Source organism: Bos mutus, chromosome 17 (assembly GCF_027580195.1).
Source record: "Bos mutus isolate GX-2022 chromosome 17, NWIPB_WYAK_1.1, whole genome shotgun sequence".
In the NCBI taxonomy this organism is placed as follows: domain Eukaryota; kingdom Metazoa; phylum Chordata; class Mammalia; order Artiodactyla; family Bovidae; genus Bos; species Bos mutus.
Window position 1 is genome coordinate 22,764,198 of NC_091633.1, and position 18,402 is coordinate 22,782,599.

General features: G+C 41.4%; 1 non-coding gene across 1 annotated transcript; it reads left to right on the plus strand.

The window, feature by feature from the left end:
- Window positions 1-398: 398 nt before the first annotated feature.
- On the plus strand, window positions 399-471 carry TRNAG-CCC (transfer RNA glycine (anticodon CCC)). The gene has a single exon. It is a non-coding gene; the product is annotated as a tRNA-Gly (tRNA).
- Window positions 472-18,402: the final 17,931 nt, after the last annotated feature.

Consider the following 18,402-nt stretch of genomic DNA (forward strand, 5'->3'; position numbering starts at 1 on the left):
GTGTAGTGTGTGTGTGTGTGTGTACATGAGTATATGTTGGTTTGTGTGATGTGTGTATATATGAACATGTAGATTTGTGTGGACATGTGTTTTTGTGTGAGTATATGTGTATGTGTGTGTGTATGACTTTGACCTCAACACTGAGATCACTCACTACCATTTTTTGAAACTTATCTTCTGGCTAAGTCAAAGTCCATGATCTTAGCAGAGGCATAGACCTCTGTGAATCTGCTGAACTACTTGGTAACTGCTTCTATGGAATATATATGGGTGTCAGGATCTTCTGTTCTAAGCCTCATGCTTTCATAGTTGGGGGACAAATGCACTTTTCAGGAAATGCGTTTTCATGAGTGGCTATTTGGGCTAAGACATGGTCATTTTAAAGTTCCCTAGGGATTTCCCTGGTGGTCCAGTGGCTAAGACTCTGTGCTCCCAATGCAGGGGGCCTGGGTTTGATCCCCAGTTAGGGAATTAGATCCCACGTGCCACAGTGAAAACCGAAGATCCTGCATGCTGCAACTAATACTCAGTGCAGCCAAATAAATAAAAACAAATAGTAAAAAAAAAAAAAAAGTTTCATAAACTGGTCAAATTTAATCAGTCACCCTTAGACCTCATATATGAAGACCAAGAGGCTTTGTTCTATTTTGGAGGTGAAAGTTACCATGCACATCAATGCACATAATGCAAGTTCTAACATATCACAACCAAATAAACAGTGAATGGAGAAGAAAAGCAATCAACATGGCCTCCCCTTCAACAGACTTTCATTTTAGGACTACCCTCATTTCATGGTATCCTGTTCTTTTCAATGATGACAATTAAATAAATATATATTTAAATGTGATTTGGTGCTTCCACCTTCGGAAATCTTTTCCTCATTATCCATTCACAATGTAGAATACATTGTGTTTTGTTTTGGCAGTAAGATCAACTCAATTCATCCAGGTTGTTACTTTATTTTTTAGCAGTTTTGCGCCCTGTTTCTTATACAAATTGCCCAGGATTTGGCTGAGATCTGCTGGTCTTGGCATCTGCATAGTCTGGTTTGGAACTGATTCTCTTTATTTCCTCTGTGGATGTCTAAAGCCTTCCCACAACATGATGAGGAGGCTTATGATCCTGCAGTCACATCTCACTTTTGCTTTTATTTCCAAGCTTCCCTCTCATTTGCAAGCTATGAACCCCAGGTTTAAAGCTCAGCACCTTCTTTTATTTTCACATCTTTACTTACACAAAGCATTAGTGAGTTGAGTACATTCTGGTGAAGCTAGGTGAGGGGCAGAGGGGCCAAAGGAAGAATTTCCATTATGGATACAGTGGCAACTGAAAATTGAATGCAAGGCATCTCTGTTCATAAACTTACACTTTAAAAACATCCTCTGAGGACTTTCCTGGTGGTCCAGTGGTTAAAATTCCTTGCTCCCAATGCAGGCGGCCCAGGTTCAATCCCTGGTCAGGGAACTAGATCCCACATGCTACCACAACTAAGACTCAGTGCAGCCAGATATATATGTAAAAATATCCTCTGGTCTCTCAATCATTGGGAAATATCCTCAGAATTCCCAGTCCCAACTATCTATGGGCTTCCTTTCTCTTGGCCAAGTCCACTAAGCTTGACTATGTGGGGCTCAAGGGCACCAGCAGAGAGGCTGGGAAGGGTGAAATTAATCCCATGCTGGGTTTACCAAAGTCCTGGCAGAGCTTGGCTCTCCTTCTGCTCATTCCTTGCACTTCTTTGCCTATCATGCTCCATTCCCACCTTAAATCTTAGAAGTGGAACCACCTTCCTCACTTTCTCACAAGCAACAGTCACACAATGCCTCTTGTTTTGCTTTGGTTTGCTTGTTGCTTTCGTGTTAATATCTATACTCCCAAGATATGCAGTCCAAACACCTAGCGAAGAGGATTGAGAATAGAGGAGGGACAAGATAAGGAACATAGGTTTCCAAGATTTCTCAATAGCATCTTGCGGAAGGCAGGGATTAATTCTACCTACCTTGACCATCTTTACATTTCATAATTCCTAGTACTAAGTGATTTTTAAAAAAGTCTTGGGTACTAGAATGAATGGTCTATCAAAAGCAATTTCCGTTCTGCATGAGTATTTTTGATCTGTAGGATGTCTTTGAGTTTCAGCAGTAATACTTTAGTTTTGCATCATTAATTCAATATGTTGATATTAAACACTTAATTGTACTCCTTGAAGTTGTTTTGAAGTGGATTCTGTCTGGTAACATACCCATAATGGGATTGAGACAGCTGGTAGAGCTCAGCGGTTTTATAATTTCACTTTTTCACCTTTGAGCTGACTGCATTCTGATGAATCTGGACTTGCTTTGGCCATAATCCCACTGAACAGGGCAAAATCACAGATAAGATCATTTGAACTATAAGAAGTCAGCCTCTTTTAAGGAATTATCAGATGATTCAACATGTCATGAGGCACCTTAACCAGTTTTAAATGAAAACTTGAACTTTTGGAAGAACACTAGGAAAAAATGGCACGAATCACTGTGTTTTAAAAAATTGAAGTTAGGCATTTACAACCTCTTAGAGTCAAATAATTCAACAAGGCAAATATGTATATGTGTGTGTGTGCTCAGTCACTACAGTCGTGGCCGACTCTTTGAGATCCAATGGACCACAGCTCCCCAGACCCCTCTACCCATGGGATTCTCCAGGCAAGAATACTGGAGCAGATTGCCATGCCCTCCTCTAGGAGATCTTCCACACCCAGGGATCGAACCTGTGTTTACTGCTTTGCAGGTGGATTCTTTACCACTGAGCCACCAGGAAAGCCCGCCCCCTACACACACACATATTTTTAAATCCTTGAACTCATACTGATTCCTCTACTCAGAGGCAACCATTTTCAACATATATAAGCAATTTGTTTTTAGGGTAATTTCTACATCTCAGTATATTTTGGTTGCATCCTATGTCTTGATATTTATTTATCTTGATATTTATCTTGATATTTATCTCTTTTATAAATTTTCTTCTCTGCAAAGCTCTAATCCCTTCAAGTTGCTTCTTGCTGTGTTCTTGCTTGTTTCGGTGTGTACCTTTGGGCTGGAAGATTTCCTCATGGATGTGAACCCTGATTACTGGTTTAAGAGCAAGGGACAATGATATTGAACATGTGGTGGAGAATGTCCAGTGCAGGCTGAGCTGGGCTGTTTCACTAAAGCTTTGACGCCAGTTCCTTTGTTGTTGTTGTTGTTTGTTTGCTTTTTGTTAGACTTTGGGTTTTTATTCTAGGAGACATGAGAAACAACTGAACCTGCATCTCTAGAGAATATACAGTGATAGAATATCTGTGTCATAGGGTGGGCATATCTTCAACTTAGTAATAAACGGCAATTTATTTTCAAATACAACCACATCAATACACTTCCACTGGCAGTGTATGAAGAATCCTTGTAGTTTCACATTTTACCAACATTTGATATTATAAAATTTTAAATCTTTTTGCCAATCTGATGGACTTAAAATGCTATCTCATTGAGGTCACAATTTTTATTTCCATGATGGCTGAAAAGATGGAAACTCTTTATTTTTTCTATGAAATAATTTTATTCTAACTCTTCACATCCATCATCAACATAAGGGCATTCCTTTTGCCAAATCCAGAGCCACCTTTAAAATCAGTTCCTATTTTCTTTTATTTAGATTGTTTAAAATACAGTGGGTATTTTTTTAACCTGAGCATGAGGCTTTCACTGGTAAATTTTATCCTAACACCTAAGTTACATTTGATCCTGGTACCTTTGTGTTTTTCCCCATTGGCTCCTGCAGCTCCTCAGAGGTGGATCTTGTGAGCATGGTGTGGAAGGTGGGGTCTGGCCATCATCATTCTGGAGCCCAGATGGTAGGGAGGGCTGTGCATCTCCTCTGGGTCCAGGATGCTCTGCAGGAATGGAGTATAATAGCTCATCTTCAAGTGTACCTGAGCCCATTATAATCATCACAGGAAATATACCATGGGTTCTGCCAGCTAGAGAAGAGATCAAACTTCTTAAGCAAATGCTGTTATGTTAATATTGCCTGTCTAGCTGTTTAGAGGCTTCTGGTGTCAGGATTCTTGAACCTCTGAGTAGTTCTTTGGAATAAACTGGGTTGTTGCTTAGCTTTTCCCTATTGGACTATAGGGGCTTCCCTGGTGGCTCAGATGGTAAAGAATCTGCCTGCAATGCAGGAGACCTGTGTTCGATCCCTGAGTTGAGAAGATCCCCTGGAGGAGGGCATGGCAACCCACTCCAGTATTCTTGCCTGGAGAATCCCCATGGACAGAGGATCCTGGTGGGCTGCAGTTCATGGTGTCACAAAGAGTCAGACACCACTGAGAGACTAAGCACAGCACAGCACATTGGACTATAATTTAGTTTAGCTTCCAACTTTTTTTGTTCCTGTGGTCTCCTCTGTCTTTCTTAATCCTTGTTGATTTACTTCTCAAAAATAAAACCAATTCACAGATATTGTAGCAGCAACTTGGAAGGGAGTGAAAATAACTCAGGAGGACAACCTCCTAGTTGAATCAAAAACTGATCCCCTGATTTTTTACATGTTTTGTCTGTATGAATGAACTTGGGGTAAACAGCATTCTAAAGCAGTCTACATTTTAAATTTTTCATGTGAATTAATTCTACTCAAAGTCATTTTTAGCCCCTTAAGCTAATTGTCAATCTTGCCTAATCCGTGATGTCCTATCCTCACCTTTTAGTGCCTTTTAATCAGAAAAAAAGAACAAAGTCATAAGTATTTCATACCACAGGTTTTTTGTTTAATTTTCTTTTCTTTTTTTTTAAGTTGATCAGAGTTTGAATGCAAGCCAAGGTTTCTAAGAGAAAAAAGCAAAGAGCAGGGTTAAACATAAAGACATACGTTTTTTTCCCCTCTCTGGCTCACTAGATATGTTTCCCTGTACCTTTCATTCTGGCAAAAAATAAAATTTATCTCAACTAAAGGACACACACAGCATAGTACCTGTAGTCTAGTAAGACCAAGGCAAAAGGTTACTGATAATATGGATTTTTTTGTGCCAGATAATGATTATTAATCCCTAGATCTAAGTAGGCTAAGCCTACATGTTGATTAATCGTCCAGTGACACATGAGTAACATTTACATTTTACTGGATTGAATCAACCTAACAGAAATGGACTTGGCTGATGAATAAATGGATCCTTTTATCCCAACAGTTTAAATGATTACTGAATATCTCTAAACTCTCTTGCACTTTTAACAATTATTTTAAGCACAGTAACCATAACTCACCTCATGGAAAGTGATACATCTGCAAAATGATGGATTGTTGATATGTTTTTACACCTTTTACACTAAGTAAGTTCATAATTTATTAGGAAAATTGAAAAGACTCATTAGAGGAAAGATTTCTATCCTTCCTTCCCTTTCTCCCTCCCATCTTCCTCTTGTTTTTTTGCAGTGTTTGGTTTATGAGAAAGAGAAGAAGGAAAGAGAAAGAAAGAGAGAAAACAAAATGGGCAAGTTGCAAATTTAAATATGGTTAGCTTCCTCTTGGAAATGATAAACCTGCCGTCTTGTTTCCCTTTACATCTGTGGTTTGCATTTTCTCAAGTCACAGCATCATTTCACTCCATCCACTTTATCCTTTCTCTACAGCTATAGCCTTACTTTTATTTTCTCCAAAGCTGCCCTTGAAAACTTACTTAGAAACTCAGATTTATCTTAATTTAACAGTGATTGCTATCTTGTTTCCAAAAAAGAGTCAGGAGAAAAACCAGATGACCGTGCTGATGGACTCTCACACAAAGAGATTAATTGCAGTGCTCTGGAAGACTTGGGCAAAGTGATGAGCAATCCACAGAATGCAGAGAAAACTAGAGCTAGTGGTGTTTGCAATGTGCAAACTCCTGGATATTTGTAAATATCCTCACGCTGGGATGGTAAATTGGGAACAGCCATCTGGATGTTTGGCTACATTTTTCACTTTTTAGATGATATTTAAGACTGCTAGATAGGAGCTTTCAGCTTGGCTCCTTATTCTTTGGTTTTTGATAGCAGCAAGTCATGATACAATAAATTCAATGATATTTTACAATTTTCACAGTACCAGACAATGAAATTCACAACATGCTATGAATCAGTATCTGTTAAGTGATGTAATTGTATGTAGCTAGCCCAAGAATCTATTAAAAATACTGTCATGTATTAAAAGTATGAATTCAGAGAATATAAGCAGTTGAAATACATCTCAGTTTTTATAATCTCATTGCATCATTTTACTATTTAAAAAATTTGGTGTGTTAGGTCAAAATGGAATCACCTAGGCCTCCATCAGCCTTTGATGGGACTGATTCCTTATGAGACCCACTTATATAAACAGTACTATATGCAAAATAGATAGTCAGCAGGGATCTACTGTAAAGCACAAGGAAATCTACTCAGTATTCTGTAATAACCTATAAGGGAAAAGAATCTGATAAAGAATGGATATATGTATTGATATATATATAACTGAAGGACTCACTGGTGGCTCAGCGGTTAAGAATCTGCCTGCAGTGCAGACGACCAGGGTTCAATCCCTGGGTCAGGAAGATCCCTGAGAAGAAAATGGCGACCCACTCCAGTGTTCTTGCTAGAGAATTCTGTGGACAGAGGAGCCTGGCTGGTTACAGTCCATGGGGTAGCAAAGAGTCAGAAACAACTGAGTGACTATTCTCTTTCTCTCTCTCTCTCTCTCATGTAGAACTAAACCACTTTGCCATCCACCTGACCACAAAATCAACTATAGCTCCAATATAAAATAAAAATTAAAAAAAAGAAAAGTGCTGATTTTTCACTAGTGTGATGGTGATGGGAGTCCAGTGCCTGGAAATGGGATGAAACTGTGCCTCTTCCATGTTTGTTCACACACATATACTCTTGAGTTTATACCCACACACCAACAACAGGCAAGTCCACACATAGAAGCCTGGAGCCCCCAACGACCTCATCTCTTGAGCAAGAACTTTCTTCTCCATCACGAGGTGAAGCCCACAGCTTCCTTCTGCACCAGTCAGAAAGGATGACTGCAAAAACAGCACACTTCTTTGTCCGCACAGGAAGTGAATAGCAGAGAGGGAGATGACCAGTCATCACATAGAGTGGCACCTCCACACCCCAGTGCTGCAGGTCTGAGAACTCAGAGCTCTGAGGACCAGGTGGAGACGGAGCAGCACAGAGATGATGCCCAGAGATGCCCGCAGCACCGTGCACAGACCCAGCCGACAATGACCCACAACCGTGGCAGAGAGTGCTGATCCCAGCCTCACAGGTATTCCATGGAACACTGTCATACCTCTCACTTCAAGAATGACTGTATTTACTGAAATCCATTTTAATTATAGAGGGAGTCTGCCTCCCATTCTGATGGGTGTCAGACTCCCTCAGTGGTGTCCAACTCTGTGACCCCATGGTCTGTCCATGGAATTCTCCAGGCAAGAATACTGGAGCGGGTTGCCATTCCCTTCTCCAGGGGATCTTCCCGACACAGGGATTGAACCCAAGTCTCTTGCATCTCCTGCATTGGCAGGAGGATTCTTTACCATTGTGCCACCTGGGAAGCCCAATTCTGATGCTTCTTCAAAATGAATAAAATACTGACTGTAGTAACTTACACATATGGTTCAGAAACAGACTGTTGACACATCCCTTTCATGTGTTTTACAATTACATATTTTTCCCAGGTCTGAAGAAAAAATTGGCCAGAGTTTACAATAGCTTCTAAGCATGAAAGTGTCAGATGTAGTTATTGCAGACTGAAAACATTTTCCTCCAAAATTCTATAGTCCTCAATTTCTGCAAACAGTGCTTCTCTAAACAAAATGTTAACAGTCAATGTTCTGTTTTCTAAAGTAGAATGTGTGTTCTAGGGTCAAATATTTTCTAATGAAATCTTTCTTGCATTCTCTGAGGCTTAAATAAATGTTGGCCTTTGACAGTCAGATACAAGGGAGATGTTTCCACTTCCCTTCAAGGATGTTAAGTGTTCCCCAGCTTCCCTGGTGTCTCAGTGGTAAAGAATCCGCCTGCCAGTGCAGGAGATATGGGTTCGATCCTGGTACAGAAAGATCCCACATGCCACAGAGAAACTTAAGCTGGTGAGCCACAACTACTGAGTCTATGCTCTAGAGCCTGGGAGTTGCAGCTACTGAGCCCATGCACCCTAGAGCCTGTGCTCTGCAACAAGAGAAGCCACTGCAATGAGAATGAAACTAGAGAGTAGTTCCTGCTTGCCACAACTAGAGAAAAGCCTGCGCAGCAAGGAAGACCCAGCAGCAGCAAGGAAGACCCAGCACAGCCAGAAAGAACTAACTAAATAAAATTATTGTTTTAAAAAAGAATGGCACATGAGACCCTGTCATCCACAATGCCATACGATCCTGACTTCACTGCTCGTCTCCTCATGCTGGCTGCTGGGTAAGTTAGAAACGAAGGGTAAATGCTGATACATCCCACTGATACTCAAGACACCCACAGAAACACTTACCAACTTATACATTTCCTAGAGTTTTCAATTTACTTGTTTGTATATACAAAATAGATATATAGAATTTACCCAAATGTTACCATTTTGTAAATTCCATTGCCACCAACCACCATAGAACACAAGTTAATTTTTTTGCTAAATTGAGCAATATGAATTCTCTCTGCAGCTTTCTGTGACTTTTTCACACTTATCAGTTATTTCAACTCTCTCCTGTGCCCTCAATAGAGTATTTCAATTCATTTCCCAGATCAAGTGAGCTGCCAGCAATATTTTAGGACTGGAAAACAGGGCACAGAAATGACTGAAACCTATAATTAGAGGGGAAAAAAACCTTACTTTATATTTATTCCTAAATTTTAAAAAATTTGTTTATTTTTTGGCCGCTCTGGGTCTTCTTGCTGCATGTGGTCTTTTTCCAGAGGGGACTACTCTTTAGTTGCAGTGCACAGTCTTCTCATTGCAGCAGCTTCTCTAGCTGTGGAACACAGGCTCTAGGGCCTTGGGCTTCACAAGTGCTCCCAAGCTCTAGAGCTCGGGCTCAATAGTTGTGGTGCATGGGCTTAGTTGCTCCATGGCATGTGGGATCTTCCCAGATCAGGAATCGAACTCGTGTTTCCTGCATTGGCAGGAGGATTCATATCCCCTGCGCCACCAGGGAAGTCCCTTGTGCTGTGCTGTGCTGTGCTTAGTCTCTCAGTCATGTCTGACTCTTTACAACCCCATGGACTGTAGCCCGAGAGGCTCCTCTGTCCATGGGAGTTCTCCAGGCGAGAGTACTGGAATGGATTGCCATGCCCTCCTCCAGGAGGGGAGTCCCTTACTTTATATTAAAACGAACTTTTTCATTTTCACTAGTGGCTCAGATGTTAAAGAATCTGCCTGCAATGTGGGAGACCTGGGTTCAATCCCTGAGTCAGGAAGATTCCCCTGGAGAAGGGAATGGCCACCCACTCCAGTATTCTTGCCTGAAGAATTCCATGGACAGAGGAGCCTGGAGGGCTACAGTCCATAGGGTTGCAAAGAGTTGGACACAACTGAGTGACTAAACACTTCAAAGTTCACTTCACTTTCATTTGAAAGAAACAAGCACCTTGTCACATGTTAAGTGAATATTAATTATGAACACTGGATTATTTGTAAGAAAGCAATACAGAAGTAGATTCTGGATTTCTCTCTGGGTTGGACTGAATTCACAACAGATATGATATAGACCGTTTTTTAAAAGTCTCTTAATTTGTCAGTGTTCCTGGTGGTAAATGATATATTAGGCCAAGTAATAAAAAGGTAATGAAATAGATTGTCCCTTTATGAAATATTAGCATCCATTAGATCTGATAACCCTGAGTCTAAATGTGAAATCTCCCCTTTATGAATCATCTCACCCAATATGAAGGGTGATATGCTCAAGTCAAGAAGAATCTCGCACTCCTCATTAAAGGAACCCCAGAGGATAGTTAAAACCAGATTTAGGGATAGCAGTTCCATCAAGGGAAGGAAAAAATAAAATTGGAGAAGGACACCCAGGAGGCTTCAACAGTATTCTTAATATTTTAACCAAATTCTGGCCTGTGTTGGTTATATTATTCTTTATTCTTTTAACATTGCTATGTGGGAATTCTTTCTGGATCAAGAAAACAATACGAAAAAAAATACACCTGCTTTCCAAAGTGAGGTGCTACCCACCATACATAAAGTAAACTTGATTAGATATGAAAGGATTAAAGTTGAAGAGTTCTAAACAGTGGGCTGAAGAGAGGGCATCTCTTTGAAGAGAGTCGTCTGTGTGCTGAAGTTGGATCTGAAGGCTGACAGGATGCTCTCATGGTTCTTCTCAAGTCTGCTTAACTTGGGAATGACGAGTGAAACCTTAGGTGGAGGATTGCAGGAATGATGGAGAAGTTGCCAGATTCTGATCTAGACCAGAGCAAAAGAAGACAATCAGGGGATTAAGCTATGTGAGATGATGGAGATCATGGCTTCTAGAATACTATTCCTAGTGGGAATAGACTACATTTTGTTTATCCATTCTTTAGTTCATGAACTTTGGTCATTTTCCCATCAAACATAGATTTTTTAACTTTCTATTTCTCTACACTGCATTTTAGTAATGTGAAGGGAAATGGAAGATGACAGATACAGCATGTTTAATAAAATATCTTAAAACACATTTTGATATCATACAAATGTTAACTTTGCAGGATGTCTTAAATGTTTTCCAGGGTATAAGTTTTTGCATTTTTAAATATACCACATTTTATGTATATGTCATGTGCTCAGTCATGTTGGACTGTTTGCAACCCCATGGACTGTAGCCCACTAGAATTTTCCAGGTAAGAATAATGGAGTTGGTTGTCATTTCCTCCATCAGGGGATCTTCCTGACCCCGGGATCCAACTCACATCTCCTGTGTCTCCTGCATTGCAAGTGGATTCTTTGCTCACTGAGCCATCATGGAAGCCCCATTTTATACATAGGAATAACTTACAAAGTGAGATAAAGTAATTTGTTTTGAGGCGGGGATTGTCTGAAACTAGTCACTTAGCTTAAGCTGAGTTTTTAAATTTGAATAAACTGAATTCCTGGAACCAAAAGGTAAAGTCTCCTGAAAGCGGTTGGTAATCTAGCTCATGAAAAATCCTAAATAATGGAAAATAATAATTCCCCGAATTTTTGCCATAATGAGTCTTCTGCCTTGAGAATGGAATCCCCTTATAGAGCTAAAGAGATAGAGCTTTTACTAAACATGATGTTATAAACTATTTAATTATCCCAAGTTTGAGTTTGATACGGTTTATATCTGCAATTTTTTTCTATTTCAGATTAACAATAGCTGTTTGAAATTTTTTCCTTTTTTTTTTTTTCCTTTTGGAGTCCAGGGTCAAGGTCTTAGTATTCAAATGTCACACTTCTCTTCCTAAAAATAAATGGTGCATTTGGGTATTCACTGTTATATTCATGCTATTTTCTTGGCCTCATTATAGGGCTAGAAATTGCTGGGGATTTTTTTAACAAAGTACCAGCTGAAATAGGCACCCATTCACTCACCATCAGAGGTCACCGGGGCATCATTCTAAGTGACCCTCCTCACCTCCTTCTGCAAATATTTCCTCAACTGTGGGCTTGTAGGGAGGATCCCCTGTCACTCTGAATCATAATCAAGTCCTGTTCAGAATCCCAGGAATATCATTATTTTGTGGAAGTCCCCAGATGCCACATTTTAACGAGTATCAACAGCTCTTGAAACAGCTTCACAGGCTTTTTTTCACCCATCGTATGGCCTTTTTCCCATGTTCTCCAGCCAGACACACAAGCAACTCATGGCCCAGGAATGAGACAACCTTAGTCACTTCAGAGATCTTTTTCTCACCCTTTTTAAAATGCAAGCAACTCACAGACTGCAGTTCTAATCAACAGCTTCCAGCTGCCAAGACAATGCAGACAGTGAGATGCCTGACACCCAGTGGGTTTGTCCCTCTGTTCATCATCTAATCATTTTCATGCGCTGTCAACATGGTGACTGCAAAGCCATATTCCTCAATCTCAAAAGGAGCAATTTGGGGAAATAGCCAAGTGCTATTCAGCCCAGTTATCAAGAAAGCTTTGCTCAAACTGCAGAAGAAAGGAAGAAACTAAAGCATGAAGAAGGACGCATGACAAAACAAAAGAACTTTTAGTATTGTTTCCATATGACTTTCCCATCAACTCAGCTTTCTTTTTTTAAAATTGACTTTTATTTATTTAGTTGCATCAAGTCTTAGCTGCAGCATGTGGGATCTTCGATCTTGGTTATGGCTTGGTGCTGCATGTGAATTCTTAGTTGTAGCATGTAGGATCTAGTTCCTTGACCAGGGATTGAACCCAAGCTCCCTGCATTGGGAATACAGTCTTGGCCACTGGATCACCAGGGAAGTCCCAACTCTGCTTACTTAAATGATGAGAAACGTTACTTCATGGAGGAAAAAATGTGTTTTCTTCAAATTAGCCCATGCTCCTATACGATTCCTAGTTCTTTTTATTTTAACTAGTAATGCAAAATTTGATTTGTTTTCCGTACTGTTAATAGTTGCTCCCAAAATTCAGGTAAATTATTTTTTAAATTTGAGATAATTTCTAGAGTAATGTAACACCATTTAAATGACCACAAAATCATTCTTGCTCATAAAATATCGGTAACTAGGTAACTGAAAGGGTCATCTGTCAACTACATGTGTTACAGACCTATTTATGCCTTCGTCCCAGATAATTATTTATAGCACTCTCCTTTCACACTCAGAAATCTCCAAGGGTAGGGAATAAGTTATTTCACCATCCTAATAATGAAATTCTTTTAGGGTCTTTGCTTTCTTGGTATTTTAATGTATCATTTGATTTAAGGTGCCTTTTGGAATCCCTTTGGCTGAGAATAAGAGGTACATTTTCTGACCCTATGCCAATGACTGTGCTTTGTGGGTGGAAGGAAGCAGGAGGAAGCCTGGGATGCTGGCACTATGTGGACATCACCATTTAAGTGTGAAGTTCACACATGGGATTAAGTGTTGGGATGCTTCAGACTACCAGGCTTAAGGGACTGGAAACATATCCCATTTAGTTATATGTAATGGCCAATGGGGCTTTCCAGGTGGTGCAGTGGTAAAGAATCCACCTTCCAAAGCAGAAGATACTGGTTTGATCCCTGGGTTGGGAAGATTCCCCTGAAGGAGGAAGTGCCTACCCACTCCAGTATTCTTGCATGGGAAATCCCATGGACAGAGGAGTCTGGTAGACTACACAGTCCATGGGGTGGCAAGGAGTCAGACACGACTGAGCATGCTCCATTTGCTCCACTTGCAAAGTAATTAATAGCTCTGAGGATCCCACATTTCTTTTGTCCTATCTGCTTTGCCACAGGGAGAAAGAAGATGCTTATTCATTATAGCTGAAGCTCATTTCAAAGCAGTCAAGCTTCCCCCTAAAAGGCCAGTGCCCTCCATCTAGGTCAATCCTCAGAGAGAACAAACTCCTTCAAAGACTCCAGGTAGAACTTGGTTTCATAAACCCTGTTACCAAACTCAGGTCCACCTACTTGCTGTTTGAAAGCTAACACTCAAGAGGCAAGTGTTGGTAGGAAAGGAAAGATTGCTTTATTCAGGAGGCTGACAACCTGGGGAGAAGGTGGACTTGCAACCAAAACCAACTCCCAACTGCCCATCGGGGCCAAGAGCTTTTAAAGGGGAGTTTCAGGGGCATGCAGGTGGAGGCAGGGGGCTACATGCAGAAAGATCACAGTAGCTCTGACAGCCATCTTGAAATTGATCACGTGGTGGTCTGATCCAGTATCATCATGATTGTTTTAAGCACAGTTAATTTTCAGTTTGAGGGTCCATTTGTTCCCATTCCCTTGAGGCCAGTCCTCAGAATTGTGTCAGCTCATGTCATGGCTACAGTCTGGTCATCATTTAGTTAATTTCTGCCATCTGGTGGGAATTTCAGTGTCTCTAAGACAGCTCACAGGAGATGGCTCAGAATATTATCTATTTCTTGAGGAGGAACTGAAGATCCTTGACTTTGTTTAATGGCTAAACTATTATTATTTTGTCTTGTTTGACTCTTTTCCTTTGCTTCTGCGTTTTCTCATTTCTCTGATTAAATTTATCCTTTGGTTAGTTTTTTTACAGACAGGAGGAGGCAGGCAGAGACAGCAGTTGGTGGGTGGGGGGTGGGAGGAGGGAGTCTGTGCAGGGAAGACCCATAGGTTTCTGCTTGGTTACAATCCAGCTATTTACTCCAAGCATCCAAAAGTGCCCTGGGCAGGTGACACCAGCTTCCCTTCCTTACTGGGCCCTGAGAACCATGATCTAAGGTTCTAGCTGGCTGTTCTCCCTGGTACCATAAATGGCCATTGTAGCACTTCTTATACTCTGTAAAAATTGGTGTGTTGTGTGTCTGTTTAAGCTGTCTCTCTATGCTATGGGAGCTGGAATTACTTTGACCATTTCTCTTTGTTGATTATTTTTCACTTTATGTGGAAGGGGTCATTTGTCATCAAGTCACCCAGTGCCGAGTACAGAGTAATTGCCCATCAAGATAGGTGACCACAAGTTTTCCCTCCACTTAGTCACACTCCCTTGCAAATGACTTTTTCACTGGTCCCATGGAAAGTGGTTCTGTTTGCTCATATTTTTGCATCTAGATTTGTCATTGGGGATTTGTCTGACTGATCGTAAATAATGCTTAAACAGAGAACTAAAGACCATTTACTTTTTAAAGCTTTCCTTCAGGGACTTTCTTGGTGGCCCAGTGGTAAAGAATCCACCCTGCAGTGCAGTTGACATGAGTTTCATCCCTGGTCAGGGAACTAAGATTCCACATGCTGTGGAGCAACTATGCCTGTGAGCCACAACTCAGGTCTTGCAACTAAGACCCAACATAGCCAAATAAAGAAATAAATATTTTTTAAAAGCTTGCCCTCTCTTGCTCTGGAAACCCCTCGCTTGCTCTGCACCCCCCACCCCCCTTCAAACAAGCCTCACTGAGCCTATGAATGAGAAACCACATGACCTGTGATCTCCATCATGTCTCCTGCCAGGCACAGAGTGAGGCCACAGGACCCTGGTGACAGGGAAGCCCATCTCAGCAGAGGCCAGACCAGATCTCCAACCTGGAGAATCATGTGTAAACAGATACTTCTGTTTAAAGTCACTTTGGTTGTTCACAGTTTGTCATGCAGGAAAAGCTAATTGGCATACCCAATAAATATTTATGAACAAAAGAATTAATCATAGCCTGAGAACTTGCAAAACACCAGACATCTGTGTATGTATATGTATTCATTTTTGCACATGGAAAGCATTGTGAATTTTTACATATTTATTCCCTTCTGGAGCACATGAAGGAAGTACAAGATTCCTCTTTGTATTAGTCAGGGTTCTTCAGAGGCGCAGTCCCAACAGGAAATATATTGACATATGGAGATTTATTGGGTTTCCCTGGTGGCTCAGCTGGTAAAGAACCTGCCTGCAATGTGGGAGACCTGGGTTCAATCCTTGGGTTGGGAAGATCCCCTAGGGAAGGGAACAGCTATGAAATCCAGTATTCTGGCCTAGAGAATTCCATGGACTCTATGGTCAATGGGATCGCAAAGAGTGGGACATGACTGAGGTACTTTGACTTTCACTTTTTAAATGATTTATATATGTATTTGATTACATCAGGTCTTTATTGTGGCAGGCGAGACTGTCACTGCATCAAGCGGAACCTTTCATTATGTTGCACGGACGCTCTAGTTGGTGGCATACAGGCTCCAGGGTGCTCAGGCTCAGTAGTTGCCGTGCTCAGGCTTAATTGCTCTGCGGTATGTGGGATCTTGGTTCCCCAACCAGGTACTGAACCCGCGTCCCCTGCATTGCAAGGCAGATTCTTAACCACTGGACCACCAGGGAAGTCCCTGACTTTCACTTTTTATGGAGCTTTATTATGGGAAAGTGGCTCACATGATCGTGAAAGGTTGAGGAGCCCCATGATTTGCAGGGTTAGGGCTACACTTAGGTTTAGGTCTGCAGACTGGACACCATGGGAAGTTGGAGAGATTCAAGTCCTAGTCTGAAGGCCTGAGAACCAGAAGAACCAACAGTGTAAGCCCCAGACCAAGGCAGGGGAAAGGATGTCCTAGCTGAACCAGGCGGGCAGGAAGGGGCGCTTTGCTCTATATAGGCCCTCATCATGGCTGATGCCCACCCACACAGGGGAGGATGAGCTACAGAGTCACTGATCCCAATGCTAATCTCACTCAGAACACTCACGCCAAGGAGCGATGTTTACTCCGGGCCCCCCATGGCCCAGTCATGGGGACTCACTAAATTAACTGTTTTTTTTTTTTTTTTAACTATTTATTTGGCTGTGTTGGGTCTTACATGTGTCATGTGGGACCTTTCATTGTGGCACATGGACTCTCTAGTTGTGGTGCACAGACTCCAGGGCACATGGGCTCAGTAGTTGCAGTAGGTGGGCTTAGTTGCCCTGTGGCATGTGGGCTCTTAGTTCCCCAACCAGAGATCCAACCTTCTTGCTTGCCTGGTTCAGCTGGGACATCCTTTTCCCCTGCCTTGGACTGGGGCTTACACTGTTAGAAGGCAGATTCTTTACCACTGGACCACCAGGGAAGACCCATCTCAAATTAACTCTTGCACAGTTGAAATACTCACTTGACCAGTTGTTTCTCTATAAGCATTGCCTTACTAGAAATAACTACTGTGGATATTTCCATCTGGTGTCTGAATATTGCCAACCGCAAGATCCAGAATATACAGGTGAACAAATTGAGAGGTTCAGGGAGGACTGGGGACAGTCCTGAAGTCTTGGGGCCATCAGCAATGGGCAGGTCTCAGATCTGGAAGCTGGAGCACACAGTCTGGAGGATGTCGGGGTAGAGGGACAGTGTGGCTTCCCCAAGTTGCAAGGGAGGCAGTCTGTACAGCTCACCCTTGGACTTGAGTTAGTTCTACGTTGGAAGGCCTTGAAGGATAAGAAGGGCAGTGGGGGAGATGCCAGTGATGGTGAGGGCAGGATGCTATGTGCGTCTGCTCACTCTTCTCCCTTGAGACTCGTGGAAGATTCAGATGTAGGGTACTCTGTTACTCAGGGAAGAGAGATATGCATCCCTGGTGCCCATAGGACCAGAGGCAAAACTATTCACTGCCTTCCTCCATTACCTTAACAATTTCTACAAATGCCTACTGGTTGACAACATGTAGACGCATCAGTATCATTGAAAGAGGAAAGATCTGTGAGACAAAGAAAACATGTTTACTTAAAGAACAGCGGAGTTTGGGGTATGGATTTCCTATTATCAAGTCATCTGATATTTTATTAACTCCTTTCCTTGGGCTACATCTTGTTCTCTTTAAAGTTTTGCATTTTATCTCTATTTTTTTTTTTCAGGAGAAAAAATTCTGATGACGCCTGTGATTTCAGAAGAAAATTACACAAGCAAACAATATAAAAAGTATAATTTGTTCATATGCATAATTCCCACTAGTGCACTACTTAAGATCTGCATTTTGCTAATTAAAAATACTTTTTTTTTCTGCCTCATAAGCTTTCTGGCAGATATATATATTTTTGTTTGTTGTTTCGGATGGTTAAGTTTTTTAAACTTTTTATACAATTTTTAAATGTCATCTTTTAAAAAATTTTATTGATTTCCTTAGTTATGGTTATGCTGGGTCTTCATTGCTGCCTTGGGGCTACTGTCTCATTGCAGCGAATGGCTTCTCATTGTGGCGGCCTCCCTTGTTGAGGACCGTGAGTTCTAGGGCACACGGGCTTCCGTAGTTGCAGCACATGGACTTTGTTGCCCTGCGCCACGTGGGATCTTCCCAGACCAGGGATCGAACCCTTGTCCCTTGCATTAGCAGGTGGATTCTTAACCACTGGATCACCAGCGATAGTCCCACAATTTTTAAAGGTTACCTTCCACTTACAGTTATTAGAGAATATTGGCTATGTTCCCCACGCTGTGCATACACCCTTTATCCTACCTCACACCCAACAGTTTGGGCCTCGCACCTCCCCACCTTTATATTGCTCCTCCCTCCACCACCAGTAACCACTAGTTTGTTCTGTGTATCTGTGAGTCTGGTCCTTTTTTGTTATATTTGCTAGTTTGTTGTATTTTTTAGATTCTACATATACATGATGTCATACAGTATGCTTTCCAAGTCTATCCATGTTGCTGGGAATGGCAAAATTTTGTGTGTTTTTATGTCTGAGTAGTACTCCATTGTGTATATACGTACCGCATCTTCTTTATCCAGTCATCTGTAGATGGACACTTCGGTTACTTCCATATCTTAGCTATTGTAAATTATGCTGCTGTAAACATTGGATTGCATGTATCTTTCCGAATGAGTG